Genomic DNA, 15,259 nt, shown 5'->3' with positions numbered 1-15,259 from the left:
TGAAGCACCTTAATGCAGCTTAATAGCACCTTGTGTGATATTAGGATTGCATGTATGATATTGCAACTTATAAACTGGGAGTAACAAAAGGATCTGTTTCAAAAGCAATAACCCACTTACCTATCTCAGTAAAATACAAATCTGTGATCTGCATGTTGTACAGTATACTTGGCAGCAGGCACATTAACTCCATATGCAACTTTATGAGTCAAAACTGGGGCTAGACAAAACATCAATCTTTCCAGAAAGTGCATTAACCAACAGAGTTATTTTACCTTTCTCATTATGCCCTGAAATTTGCTAGTCACACACAGATCTCTGCAGCAGATGCCTTAGCCTACAAAATATTTTAAAATGCAGCTCTTTGTGGCCAATTAATTAAGCAGAACGTATTTACCGTCACATCTTTTCTTCTTTCCAGTTTCTTGGCTGCATATTTATTAAAAGTAAATTTATAGAATGTTTGTCAGACACCGCTTTTCACGACTCTCTCCCTTGTGTTTTCATCCCTTTCCTCTGCTGCTCATTGACCCCAGTGTATTTTTTCCAATTCCAACACTGGAAGCCATGTAGATCTGTTGACTTGTTGCTTCAGGGTGAATGTAACACACATGTTTAGGTCAAGCTAGACAGCGCATGTGCTGTCTCTTCAACACCTGCTGTAATCAGTCTGTGGGCTTCAAGTCCATCCCCCTACTTGCCAATGCTTTTCATTTGTCTATTTTTGTGGCCTTTAAAAATCCTTGCTTGCTAGTGGTCAGTCCTGCCTCTTTGTCCCTCCTTTCTCTCTTCTGTTCCTCCCACAGAGCAGGGACTTAGTACTGTCTCATTCCGCTATGATCCTTTATCTGTTCTTTGGTGGGCTATATTTTTCTTGATTCCTGCTCTTTTACTGTTTTTTTGTGTTTAGCTTAAGCGCCCTACCTGCTTACATTCAAATATAGCATTCTTGCTCCCACCTGCTCTTATTGCCACAGTTGTGTTACTGCTGCCTTTTTTACTGCTTTCTCCCCCACCGTGGCTCCCGCTCCATTGATTGTATTTTTTGATGAGGCTTTTTGCACTTTTCGATCTCCACCTACAGTTGGGCTTTTTCTAGTAAGATATTTGCTTGGTTTGGGCTTCCTTTTAACAGTAATTCGGCTTGTTTTTTAGGTATGGCCTGCAAAGCGTTTACATCCCACCCCCTCTCTTTCTTGCCTTTTCATTGGTTCCTGTGCAGACCACTTACTTTTCTTCCAGTTCTATTCACTGTAGCATATTTTCTTGGATTGACCAATGTTTGTTTAGGATTTGTGCCCTGCATGTGTTGCCTAAGTGAGACATCTACCTCAGAGATCAGCGCATGGTAGAATGTGGTGTCACAGACTCGGTGTCTACAGAGCAGATTTATTAGTTTAGAAAGAATTTCAATTTTGGAAAGCAACGTAACATTTATAGTTTGGCTACACTTAACTGTCGTCTGTTTGTTTTGTTTAATTTGAGCTGCGAAGACGTGGGCCTCCCAACTCTTGCGAGGGGCTGCTGATGAGGTAGGGCGCTCCTCCGTGACACCCTGCACCACCCTTTTATCTTTAATTTTTATTGCATCTCTGTAACTATTTTCCAGCCTGATTCCGATCCACCCCGAGGGTCAGAAACATACTTAACAGCACACCATCTAAAATACAAGTTACTAGACCATCACACTCCAATCAAAATATACATTGCGGGATCACGTGTCGGCAACACTGAGGCACTGAGGTTGTATACTAGCTGTACTCTGCTGCTCTCTCTCAGTAGTAGCACGTCAGTTCTGTGTCAAATTAAATAGCTTGCGCATGCTCCTTTCCCCCACCATTGGGGCACACCACTAAGTACTTTTTAGGTCTCGCGCCTGCGTTGCACTGCGTAACAGTGCTCGCGCAGCGCGAGACCATTAGTGAGTGAAAAACGGGGTTTTAGCACTGACCTAGGAATCGCACACGCTCATGCGTGTGTGATTCCTTTAGTGCTACCCCATTGGCCTTTGCGTGCGTCTTTTTATAAAAGACTGCACACAATTGGCCAAAGGCGGGCACATTGCTCCGCCCACGGCCTATTGGTGTCTATTACGCACTTGGTGCGCATAATAGACACCAATAGGCCATGTGGCTTCAATTATCGTGCCCAGACACGGGCGCGATAATTGAAACCACAGCTCGCTGTGGCGGGCGCGCACCTCTCGCTGGCTTTTTTTTGGGGGGGGGGATCCATTTCACGGGGAAGCAAGTAAATGAAAGAAGCCGTGTTTTGTTCGTCGCCACTTTTACCCGGCTTGTTTTTATTGCAGTTATCGACCTCAAAATGATGAAAGGCTACCTCAGCCCTGTCAGAATCTCCACCTGGAACATGTGGCTTCATGCAGATATCAGGCATTTTACTCACTGAGCTATCCTACCAGCTATGCATAATCTGTACAAACGCAAGCCTTTCTCAGATAAGAAATGGTCACAACAAAAAACTCTTAACATAACTGCGAAATAAATAAAAGAGGTGAATATAATATTATCATCACATCAGTGTATGTGATAATTGACACTGCAACCGAAGGGCCGATACTACAGGTTGCTGATTCGTATGCACGTGCACATGATATGTTAATATTACCCAAGTTAACTGTGTGCACTTTATCGACATCAGAAGGATAAAAGACTTTCGTCTCGCGATTTGACTCTGTTGGTTTCGCACAGATCTCTGCAGCACGCACCTGACTCTCTGAGCTACTTTAGCAGGTGTGCACGAGCTATCGCGACCCCCAAAGTAGTTTAGTAACCATAGCAGTTCAGACCTTGATCTAAGTAAAACGAGAAAAGCGACATTCAGAATCATCATAACCTACCGGGGGGCGTTGTATCCGGGGACCCCTCGTCAGTGCCGAGTTGCGCAGCTCTCCTCCCGCAGCGAGCGGTGCACACGTCCCTCCGCCCCGGACGTGAACCTGCCCTCCCGTGGGAAGTGGTGTGCCCCACCCTCCGCCCCCGGGCCGCGGCTCTCATGCCCAGTCCGGACGGCTGAACACGGAGCCCTGCAGACAATGGCTTTCTGTCTGCCTGCGTCTACCTGCCCTAGGGCTTTTTTTCTAACTCTAGCAACAACAAAACGCGACTTCCCGCCCGTGTCACTACTTCCTGAAAGACTCGGAAGGAAGACAGTTAACTACAATTTACTAACACAATGATCTCTAATATTGGCAACCTTCTCCTCCAACTCATGGGCACAGTTATCAATGACGCAGCAGGTGCAGTGGCGCCGGGGCCCAAGGGTGCATACATGCCAACATTTAAGAACAGCCAAGCGGAAGATTTCAAACAGGCATTTGCAATTCAATAGGTCTCGCATTACTGAAAGTTTGAGCTATTTGCGTTGCATTATTGTTTGCAATAGCTCAAACTTTCAGCAATGCGAGACCTATTGCATTGCAAATGCTTTTTTGTAACTTTGGCAGTACCTCTTTTGTACCATATGCCTATCTCTCCAAAAGGCATGTAGTTCTGAACTTGTAATAAGGTTCCTTGGTAATCCAAAGTATGACCGAACCAGGACTTCGCATTGAAATGGCTAGAGTGGATTAATATTGTTCAGAGACGCATAATTAGTATTTTTTTAAAACACTGTAATTGATACGTAGTGGTCGAAGTGGGGGAAAAAAAGTAGGGGAACTGTGGGCAAAGAATCAGAGGGCGGGAATAACCCCTGGATTGGGTCAGTGGGCGGAGTCAGAGGTGTGGCAGAAAGAGCAAAATATCCCAATTTTAAGTATTTGTTTCCCATTTCACTAACAGGTTACAGCTTATTACGTTATTTAATTTAACCAATGGATACACATGTTTATTTAAGGTTTGATGTGAGTTATTGACATTAAAATACATTCCCAAAGTGGGATACGTTTCAAATCACAGAATCTTCCAAATATGCAGAAAAGTGGAATCTCAAGCCATTTGTCTCCCAGCCATGGAGTTTGTCATCAGCACTTCTCCCTTTTTCCACAAGAGCAGTTCAAACATGAATGGCAAAATATCCTAGTTGTAACTGCAATCACTGAAGTGCACCTAGAGGAGAAACTGCTCTCCCTATTCTTTCTGTAAATGCAGTCACAAAAGTGCATCTATTACAACAAACTGCCTTTCTTTTTGTAAATGCAATCACAGAAGTGCATCTCAAGGACAAACTGCCCTTTTCTTTTTAGGTCGAGCCTAGAGCCAGAGTGCATGTGCTGCTCTGCGAGACTTGTTGTGGTGGAGTAACAAATAGAAGCCCCGCCCACTCTCCGCCCATATTTGCCATTGGCTTGTGTCATTGTCTGGCCATAGTAGCGGCTGTCCCCTTTACTTCGGTTGTTACACGGTGCGTGTTATTTAGACTTTGAGCACCATTTTCTTTAATGAGGTTCTCCTACTTCAAGCAGGACATGCTTTGGTGCCTTCTTTACCCCCCCGCCCTCCCTCCTGTTGTCCGTGCCTTCTTCTCCCCTCCCACCTTCCCTCCCATTGTCCGTGCCTTCTCCCCAACCCCCCGAACCTGTCTGTGCTTTCTCCCCGCCCTCCATCCCGTTGTCCATGCCTTCTCCTCCCACCCTCCTGCTCTCCGTGATACCAACCATTTGCAATGCAATAGGTCTTGCGTAAATGCGAGACTTGTTGCATTGCAAATGCTTGTTTTTATACTGTCTGTGCTGCTGCGGGTAAAAAGTCAGAATCAATTAGCCAAGATTCCCGGTCGTCATATTATTGAGACAGTTTTGAAACTGAAACCCAATACAACCCAACCTATTTAGCCTCAGGTGTTATAGAAGATCGTTCTTTAGAAACAATTTCAATTTTGGAAAGCAACGTAACTTTTATAGTTTTGCTACGCTTAACTGGCATCTGTTTGTTTTGTTTAATTTGTGATGCAAAGACGCAGGCCTCCCAGCTCTTATGCGAGGGGCTGCTGCGCAGGTAGGCTGCTCCCCCGTGACACCCTGCACCACACTTTTATCTTTGCTTTTTATTGCATCTGTGTAACTATAGATTTTCTAGCCTGATTCCGATCTGTCCCGAGGGTCAGAAACATACTTAACAGTGAACCATATACAATACAAGTTACTAGACCATCACACTTTAATTACATTTCCAATCCCTATCAGTTCCTATCCCTACAGTTGAAGGAAAAATCATCAGAAGAAAACGAAATAGTCACAATCACGTGGAACTAGAGACATCTAGCGTTCACATCTCCATGACTGCAGACAAGATGCAACTTCCACTTCTCTCCCCTCCCCCACAAATTGAGCTAGATTCCCTCAATGCCCAGACCGATAGGATAGCAATAGACATGCAAAACGCCCTCAGGAACATGAAGAATATTCTACTTCTCTCAGAAAGCTATCTCTCCAAAATTATCCAGATTCAAAAATCAATACACTCATTACACACCAAACTTGACAAGATTAACACGACCCCCCTGCCTCTGTTAAATAGGATTTTTCGTCCTCCTAAAATCCTCAGTTATCTGATGGGCTCCGAAACTCAATCCTTATTACAATCGTACGAGTTGTAATCCAGCCCCGCCCCCGAAGAGAACGGATCAACCAATTAGAGCGGTTCCGATCAATGTAAACAGAATAACACAGGTGAATCCTAGAAAGTTAAATGCCAACAACCTGAAAGAAATAACATTAATACCTGTAGGGCAAGACTCTATTCAAAATATCCCTCCAAAACAGCTTTTGTGCTTACTACTGAATTGCTGTTCAGCAATGAAACATGCACCAGACATTGCCGACTTATTTATGAACCAGGGTGTTGACGTAGCTATTCTAACGGAAACGTGGCTTAATAATGCCTCGTCCCCGTGCCTAGACCTATTGGTTCCGCCAAACTACAATATTGTGAGACTAGACAGGCTAAACAAAACAGGTGGAGGAGTGACCTGTATCCACAGATCAAACATATCCATCTCAAAAGTTCACTCTGACCCTCTTGAGTCCTGTTAATACCTGAGGCTCTCTCTTGGGGCAAGATGTACGACCCTTTTTTGCGGCCGCAAACGGGAGAACCTCCCGTTTGTGGCCGCAAAAAAGGGTAATAGCATGTACAAATGATATTTTGCGAGTCACTGACTCGCAAAATAGCATTTGTGACTCTCGGTATTAGGAAGGGGCGTCCCTTCCTAATAGCGAGTCAACATGCTATGTACTAGTGTTTTGCGACCGCATTTGCGGCCGCAAAACACTCTCAGTTTACCACCTACTTCAAGTAGGTGGTAAACCACTCACAAAGGGGAAGGGGTCCCCAGAGGACACCTTCACCTTTGTGAGTATGTTGGAAAATATTTTTTAAGAGCAGGCAGTGGTCCCAGAGACCACTGCCTGCCCTTAAAAAAAATAAACTGAAAAGTTTCATTTTTCATTTTTAAATGCATCCTGTTTTCCTGTATTACAAAAGCAGTCCTAGACATGGTGGTCTGCTGAGCCCAGCAGGCCACCATCCCTGGGAGGGCCTGTCATTCACAATGGGCCCGGAAATTGCGAGAGGCTCATTAATATTTATGAGTCTCGCAATTTGCGACCCCATTGGGAATCGCAAACAGTGGTAAACACACTGTTGTACATGCAAAAAAGCGCCTCGCAAATTGTGAGTCGCAAATGACTCGCAATTTGCGATGCACTATTTTGCAGGTCGTACATCTGGCCCTAAGTCTCTCAGATAATCAACACTTTAACCTACACACGTTCTACCACCCCCAGGTAAAAATGCATTGTTCATAGACCAACTAATGGAAATTATTACAGTAAATTTGGATCCATATTCCATTGATATCTTTCTAGGGGACTTCAATCTACATTGAAATAACATTATAGATAATCAGGTCAATATTTTCTAAAACTTCCTATCAGATCACTCTCTAGTGCAGGCTTGTGGTCCAACTCACTCTAAAGGCGCTACAATAGACTGGATCATCTCCAAAAAAAGGGCGGTAGATTCAATCGCTAATGTCCCTTGCGACTGGTCAGATCACCACATCATCACCTTCCAAATTACATCCTTAAAGAAGAAAAGAGCCACACAAGCAGTCAAGCCTAAGCAATGGGTAGAGATACAAAAGGCCTGAAGATGGAGTCGCTAACAGTAAATTGCGAGAACGAACTTCAACCTCCTCCTGAAATGGTGGACATCAGCGAGCTTACGGATCATTACAACTGTACAATGTCTAAAATAATCAATAACATTGCCCCTTTAAAACTTAAAAGAACTCCAGTTAAAGATAAAAACCCATGGTTCAATGGCTCTCTGAATGAAGAAAGACGGAAACTCAGACTCACAAAAAGGAAATGGAGACAGCTCCCATCATCACCACATCTTAATTAGCTAAGAAAGATCAGGAAAGCCTACAATAAAAGTGTACTCCAGTCAAAAAAATACTTTTTTAGAAATTAACTTAATAATGCTAAGAACAGACCTAGAAAACTCTTTGATCTACTAAAGGATCAGTCGAACAAATTGGCCAAATCCTCCCAACTAACAGCTCAATCGGTTCTGAGCTGTGAAGACTTTTCTGCATTTTTTACTTCCAAAGCTAGCTCCCTGGAAAGTGAACTCAAGGTTACTGCTGGCAAACTTGTGACTCAAAAGAGTACTAAAGAGAAACAGCCAGCCCAGCCTGCACAAACAGTGCCCAAAAAAAATGCCCATTGGGCAACCTTCAAACTTTATTATCAGGAAGACATCACCAAAACCTTACTGTGCTTAAAACCGAACAACCATTACAAGAATCCTCTTTCCGCAAAATGTTGGCCTACGGTCAACCTCATGGTCATCCCTAGTTGGACTAAAATTATTTATGCCTCGCATTCCCAAGGTTTCTTTCCTGACTGCCTAAAAATAGGCCAGGTCATCCCTCTACTGAAAAAAACCTACCAAGAATCCTTCGGACCCAAACAACTTTAGACCGCTAACAAACATTTCCATACTGGCCAAGGTTTTGGAAATATTTGCCCAACAACAACTGAACCATCGCATCACTGAATATAAGCTACTAAATGACTGCCAATCAGGCTTTAGACCAGACCACAGTACGGAAACAGCAATTTTGCACATAGTTGATGATGCTCTTCTTGCTCTAGACCGTAACGAAACCTGTCTACTAGTCCTCCTCGACCTATCTTCAGCATTTGACACTGTGAATCATGGCAAACTATTAGACCGATTGGAGAATAGGATGGGTCTGTTGGGTACAGCCCTGAAATGGTTTCATTCCTTCTTAGAGAACAGATCGCAACGATTCTTGGTGAACCACGGGCTATACCTTCCATCCCGAATCACATTGGATTTCCTCAAGGTTCATATTTTTCCCTATCCCTATTCAACCTGTACATTGAGCCACTCACTGAGGTACTGCAGCAGGCTAACATCTCCTTCCATATGTATGCAGACGACACTCAGCTGTATATGAAGATCACATCGTTTGAAGAGATCAACACATTGAACCAAGCTCTACAAAAGACCGTTAACTGGCTTTCAAGCAATCATCTTAAACTCATCTCACAGAAAACAGAATTCCTTCTGATCCCCTCCCCCTAAATCCTCCACGATGATCAAGGAATAGACCAAACTGATCACAGCGCTAAATGGTACTCCGACTCTAGTTGAAACTACCAAGTCACTTGGAATCATACTTGATAAAGATTTAAACATGCAAGCTCACATCAACACTATGGCAAAAAATGCCCGATTCCATCTGAGCTATCTCAGAAAATTGAAACCGTTCATCCACACTACTGACCTGAAAACGGCTGTCCAAGCCTTGGTTATCTCAAGGATTGAATATGGATGCACAACTCTAGCAGGACTTCCTAAGATTTCTACAGCTCCACTAAAAGCCTGCCTGAATGCTGCTGCGAGACTCGTAACGGGTACTAGAAAATTTGACCACGTCACTCCACATCTGAAAGAGCTCAACTGGCTACTGTACGAGACAAGAATTTAGCTAAAGATGGCGTGTATTACACACAAAGCTCTACACTATAAAACCTTGCCCAGAAAATTATGATCTCAGGAGGCCTTATATCTTTGAGAGGGACCGCTGATTTCCTGCTGAAACCAGCAAGTTTCAGTAAAAATAGAGAACTTACGACAGAGCATTTTTGGGAGCTGCGCCAAGAATTTGGAATGCGTTGCCACCGAATATCAGAGGAATAACCTCCGTCTTGCGATTCAAAAAAGAGGCCAAGTCCTTTCTCATGCGTAAATTCCTCCCTTAACTAACTAGGGTGCTCTCACGGCTCCTTTGAGACCTTGAGTCATTCCTGAAGCTACTTTTTTTTCAGATGTGCTAATAGGTGAAGATAAACGGGATGATTGTACTGCTATTATCAGAGTAATGACTCCTAGGATTGCACAAGTCTGGGGGGCTTTCATCGAGTCTCTCATATGGACCATAGTCAGACCTGTTTGGATACCCTAGTACATACGCAAGATTCAGGGACGTTGGCTAATGAAGTTACCTCTATCAAGCCACATTGATATTGGTCTGGTCTTGTAACGGTCATCCAGTTCTGACTCCATGTTTTCTTTAGGAATGGTTTTACATTTTATATGCAAATATGTCATGTCATGTACTACTATAACCCGAGTGGTCACCTAGTAAGACTTAATATGCATATTAATTGTAATTTGTAAACTAGGAACGTAACTACTTGCTGTTCAGTTGAAAAGCTCTCTGACACCCAGGATTGAGTCATGTTTGCGCTATAGAAAACACTAAATAAAAATCACAGAGATCACGTGTCGGCCTCACTGAGGCACAGAGGTTGTATACTAGCTGTACACTGCAGCTCGCTCCCTCAGTAGTAGCATGTCAGCACTGTGTCAAATTAGATAGTGTGCACATGCTCCTTTCACCCACCATTTGGGCGCTCCACTAAGTACTTTTTTTATTCTGTCTGTGTTGCTGTGGGTAAAAAGTCATAATCAATTAGCCAAGATTCCCGGTCATCATATTCTTGAGACAGTTTTGAAAACGAAACACAATACAACCCAAAATATTTACCCTCAGGTGTCATAGAAGATTTAGTGTTGTTTTTTTGAGACTGTAAATTCCAGTGGTTGTCGATAACATAAGTATTTTATTTGATGCCACTCATGATTAGGCTAGACAAAAAGTGAAGGATGGAACGCTTGAAGTAAGCTAAATCACTAGAAATTATTTTAACTAAGCCAGTGATTTTTTTAAGGCTCGCCTAGCGACGCAGCGCATGCGTTGCTCGCTTGCGAGATCTATTGTCATCGATTTTTCTTCCGAAGAGGGACAGGAGATGTGCACGCGTACGGACAGGAGATGTGCACACGTACGGGTCGCGGCGTTTCAGCACAACGTGCTTTCGCTTTTGCTTGTTTTTTTTGCCAGTGGAAGCCGAAGAATGGAAAAGAACAGCGCGTCCTCGCTGCAGGTCAATTTTCTTTCACCCCATTAGTTTAACACTTGCTGTGTACTGTGAACTCCTGGACTTTATTATGACGCACAAGTTATCTGCACCTCAGTCCGTGGAAGCCGAAGAATGGAAAAGAACCGCGCGTCCCCGCTGCAGGTCAATTTTCTCTCACACCATTAGTTTAACACTTGCTGTGTACTGTGAACTCCTGGACTTTATTATTATGCAGTCGTTATCTGCGCCTCAACCTGCGCGGCGGCAGCTGACCAAACAGAGAACGCACATTCACACTGACAGGGCTTTTTCGCTTAACCCCTTCCCCGCTCATGACGGAACCACTCCGTCATGAGCCACGGTTGCGCTGTGCTCATGACGGAGTGGTTCCGTCATGATGTGGACGTTGGCGGCCGCTCCTCCCACGCGGCGCTAATTCCCCGCCTGTGCGTGCGATTAGCGCAGTGGGCGGAGACGTGACGGAACCACTCAGTCATGAGCACAGCTCAACCGTGGCTCGTGACGGAGTGGTTCCGTCACGAGCACAGCGCCACCGCGCTGCCCCCAAACCCCCCCCAGCGCCGCGGCGGAATTCCTGCCGCGGCGAAGGGGTTAATGGAAAAATTGCAGAGCTCCTCTTCGTGTGTAGCTTGTCTACAAAAAACTGCAAAGTAAACAAGTGTTTGATGCCAATACAAGAGGCGAGGAAAAGCGAAGTTGGCAGAGGATTGCTGCATTGAAATAACCGAGCATTATTTTCACTGATGTTGTAAATGTTATTTTTGGTTCTTATTGGACCTCTGGTGTCTATTTTATCTACTTCTTCTTTGTGTCAGGCGAAGTCACATGAGTAAATTCTCACTGAGGTCCGTCAGCTGAATTATAAATGGGATATTCTGTGCCCAGCAACCCAGCTCATGACTTTTCCCCTGTCTGTTCCCAGAAACAGTAACTCGAACTCTGCACTGTACAAAACAAGCATTTGCAATGCAATAGGGCTCACATTTTCGAGAGTTTAAGCTATTTGCATTGTAAATGATAATGCCTTTTATTTATGTTTTAAAAACCAACACATAAATAAAAGGCATTGTCATTTAAAATGCCAATAGCTCAAACTCTCGCAAATGCGAGACCTATTGCATTGCAGATGCTTGTTTTCTTTGCAACTGTAAATTAACGGAGTGTAACCACCCCCGAACTTCCCAATTACAGTCAGTTGTACAGCTTATCTTGGTCTACAACATACCTTAAACACATTGGCAAAGCTAATAGCTCTGACCACACACTTATTAGGTCCCAAAAGCGAGACCTATTGGCAATGCAACAGGTCTTGCATTTCCAATAATTTGAGCTATTGGCATTGTAAATGACATTGACTTTTATTTATGTTTGGAAAAAAGGCAGGCGGTGCGTAAACACACACTTTGTATTTAAAGTATTTGCTTACGCGTGCAGGTTTTCAAAACACATAAATAAAAGGCATTGCAATTTACAATGCTAACAGCTCAAACTGTCACAAATGCCAGACGTTTTGCAATGCTTGTTGTATATGTCATGTGTTATATTCATTCGTTGTCCCTTATCTCGGTCCACGGCTCAGTACTGGCACGGAATGTGCTATTTCACGAATCAGCAGAACTGGTAGCCTCGCCATGTGGGGTGCAAAGTCTGCTTCTGCAGGCTCAGTCTTCATAGGACAGGAGACATTCATTGCTTTGCCCCAGGCTGCCCGGATGCCGGATGCTCTGCTGTGATCGTCCGCCTGCACACGTGCGCGCGCGCCTCGGGTGCTGTGCGCCTCTCTACGCTAGGCGGCCTCCAGCCTTCCTCAGACAAAGAGTGCCCTGTGCGGCTGCTGATAGGCAGCTCGTGTACTTTCTCCTTCCCTCGGGGATTGTGGAAACGTAAATTGGCAGTCACTGCCAGGCAGTGTGAGAAGTCCCGGCCTGAGTGATCTCTCCCTCTCTGATTTTGTGTCTGCGGAGTGGAGGAACCTGGAGAGTGCTCGCGCCGGCCGGGGCAGCAGTCTTGCGAAGCCTTGTCTCCGCCGTGCTTCGTGCCTGGGATGTCGTCATAGGTAGCCTTCTGCCACGTGCAGGACCCCTGTGTGACGGAGCCGCCTCTGCCAGCCATGGGGGGCTGCTGAGCCACATCTGCGCCTGGAAGTACTGCAGGTATGTATTGGTTTATTAAACAATCTTTTCTGGAAAGTCTTGTGTTTAACGTTTGCGGTGTCTTGTATTTATAGCATTCAAGCCCCATGGTTTGTGGGGAGTACTGAAGGGCATTCTCTACTATGGACGTGAATGTTTCCTTTTACCTCAGTCTCCGCATTTCCACCGCAACTTCCCGCCACCATCTCAGAAGAGACTCCGAAGCACACTGAAGCGTCCCCTCCCCTCCCCGATTCTCTTTCGGTGCATTGAAATCTCACTGCCCCCGTTATTTTGCCCTTAGTCTTTACTTCTCGCTGTCTTCTCCCTTGCCAGGGCTTAAAGTGCTACTAAGTCGTTTCTGAGGCGCTATATTAAACAATAACCCCCATGGAGCCCCTTGTTTCCAAGTTACGGTAAAACACACATATCACTATCGGCGTGAATGAGAGGTAGCGCAGAACAACACACGCGTTTATCTTTACTCTCCTTCTGCACAGAGTGAGGAAGTTAGAAGTTAGTCGCAACATACTGCCTGTGCGTGGTGGCGCCTGAGGGTGAGGAGAGGGAGGGACCCTGGGGGGAGAAAGAGACAAAGAAACAGAAGAGTGCCACCCGGGGTAGTTCAATGAACGGACCTTCTTTTCAGAATTTCCATTCCGCCGCCAGCAACTACCTGTTCTTTGCAGCTTCCTTGTTGTGTTCGGTAAACATCTGTCTTTTCTCGTCACTGTTCGTTTCCGGGTGGTTAGTTTTCGCAAGTCTCACTTTCCCCTCTCAATGTAATCCCGTAATGTTATTTTGGAGCCGTGAAAGGTGCCCAGATGGCATGGAGAAGCACCACATGTTGTTTGTCTGTCTAATCTGCGAAGCCCTTTAGAAGTCCAAAGTGATTCGGAATGCTTGGTGTCAATGGTTTGCGACCGCCAATTTGTTAGCCACCAACTCTTTAAAGAAGGTTGTAACAAAATGGGAAGGTGTCCAATGTGACACATTCCCCTATGTAAATGGAAAAAAGTTTGTTTTGTAGTAGTGGTCCAGAGAAGGGCAATGCCAACCCTTAAAATAAAAAAAATCTTTAATGCAGACCTGTTTCCTTGAAGGAGCTGCATTAAATAACATACTGTATTAAAATGCGATCACAGACATGAGCTGACATGAGCAAGCCACCATCCTTGTGTTGCCATCTAATTAGAGTGAGTTGCATTTGCATCGTGAATACTGATGAGGTAGGTCGAATTGTGACCCACTATAAATTGTGTTTTTTGTAACAGACCTATTAGCGCATAGGTTGGTTCCCAAATTCAAAATTGCGACCGCTTTTGCGAATCTGTTCTTTGTACATCTGACCTAGAATCCTGCAGCCAGAGTGTGATGATCTTGCAGTACATTTTTAACTTCTATCCGATTGCATCCTGCTACTTTTAGCACTCCATCTATAATGGGAGAAGTAAAACTACAAGAAGCAGGTTGCAAATGAGTGCACGTTTAAAGGCCATGACTGGCTGTACATATCACACCTGTCAGGTGTCAACTTAAAAATCTCGATAATTACACGAAAAGGGGCGAACCAATGTTTCACAGTGGGCAATAGAAGCTTCCAAATAAGTTGTTTGCATTGTGAAGCCGCACTGCTTATAGTAAATGTTCACAAGTAGATTCAGATCTAAGGTTAGACGTATTTGTAGTGCTTAATTTGTGCTGGTAGTTTCAGGTGGTGGGCAGGGACACTCATTTTTGGGGACTGGGACTTATTTTTCATCATGAGACTTTGACCCAGAGAAGAGAAATAAAAGCTGAAAAGGGGGAAATTAGGAGGAAGAAAATTATAGAACAATTAGGAGGTTGGAATAAATAGGCATTGGCAAAGTCGATAGGCAGTGGCAGCTGCTGTGGCATTTAAGTGGTGGGGATAGGGCAGCACAGGGGGGCAGTGCGAGGGTAAATGAATGTAACAAAAAATAATGCTTACCTGCATTCACCAGCATCGGTGCTCTTCTGGCTTCTGCTCCTAAGCCTCGTCTCCCGTCATCACAGGGTTCCCTACGACAATCCAGATGCGGCTTTCATGCTGGTGTTACCCAGCATGAGAGCAGCATCACTTAGGGCCATATGTATGAACACATTTCCCCATAGACACAGAATGGATAAAACCCTTTCAGGCACATGCATCATCATAGGGTTTAGCGATTCCTTAATAGCGATTATTAAGGAATCGCAATTAAGGAATAGCAAAACCCTATGCATGTAGGAATCGCTAAAGAAATAGCGATTCCCACAAATTCCTTAATTGCGACTGGCAAATTGCGAGTCGCAATTAAGGAATGTCTTCCCATTCATTCCTATGGGCCTCCAGGCCCATAGGAATGAATTAGAGATTGCGGGAGCAATTTGCGAGTACCAGTAGGTACTCGCAAATTGCTCCCGCAATTTCGATGGTGCAAGGGTGTCAAAATGACACCCTATTGCACCCATGTATGTTCACTCTGCACAAATGTTGCATACACACATGCTCTAAGGGCATGTGTGTGGGCAACATGAAACTTATTAAAATGCAAATAAGTGCATTTTTCTAAGTTTTCGCAAATTACCATGAGGTCCAGCCTCATGGTAATTTGCTCACGCTAATAGCGAAATCGCTATTTTGGAAACTGTAATGCATTGCATTTAAGGAATCTCA

At 44.5% G+C, this 15,259-nt stretch overlaps 1 protein-coding gene across 3 annotated transcripts in view; it reads left to right on the top strand.

Moving 5' to 3' along the window:
* Positions 1–15,259, top strand: part of SMIM3 (small integral membrane protein 3) — a 116,057-nt gene that overhangs the window by 57,332 nt on the left and 43,466 nt on the right. Inside the window, exon 1 of one of the 3 annotated variants that reach the window (XM_085617695.1) lies at positions 12,146–12,600. The exons of the other annotated variants lie outside the window; for them this stretch is intronic. The gene's annotated coding sequence lies outside the window, so the exon portion shown is untranslated. Of the gene's footprint in view, positions 1–12,145; positions 12,601–15,259 lie in introns of those variants that run through there. 3 annotated transcript variants of the gene reach the window in all.

The sequence above is a fragment of the Triturus cristatus genome, chromosome 7, assembly GCF_964204655.1.
Source record: "Triturus cristatus chromosome 7, aTriCri1.1, whole genome shotgun sequence".
Taxonomy (NCBI): domain Eukaryota; kingdom Metazoa; phylum Chordata; class Amphibia; order Caudata; family Salamandridae; genus Triturus; species Triturus cristatus.
The sequence above is the reverse complement of the archived record's forward strand: the minus strand, read 5'-3'. Positions and strand labels throughout refer to the sequence as shown.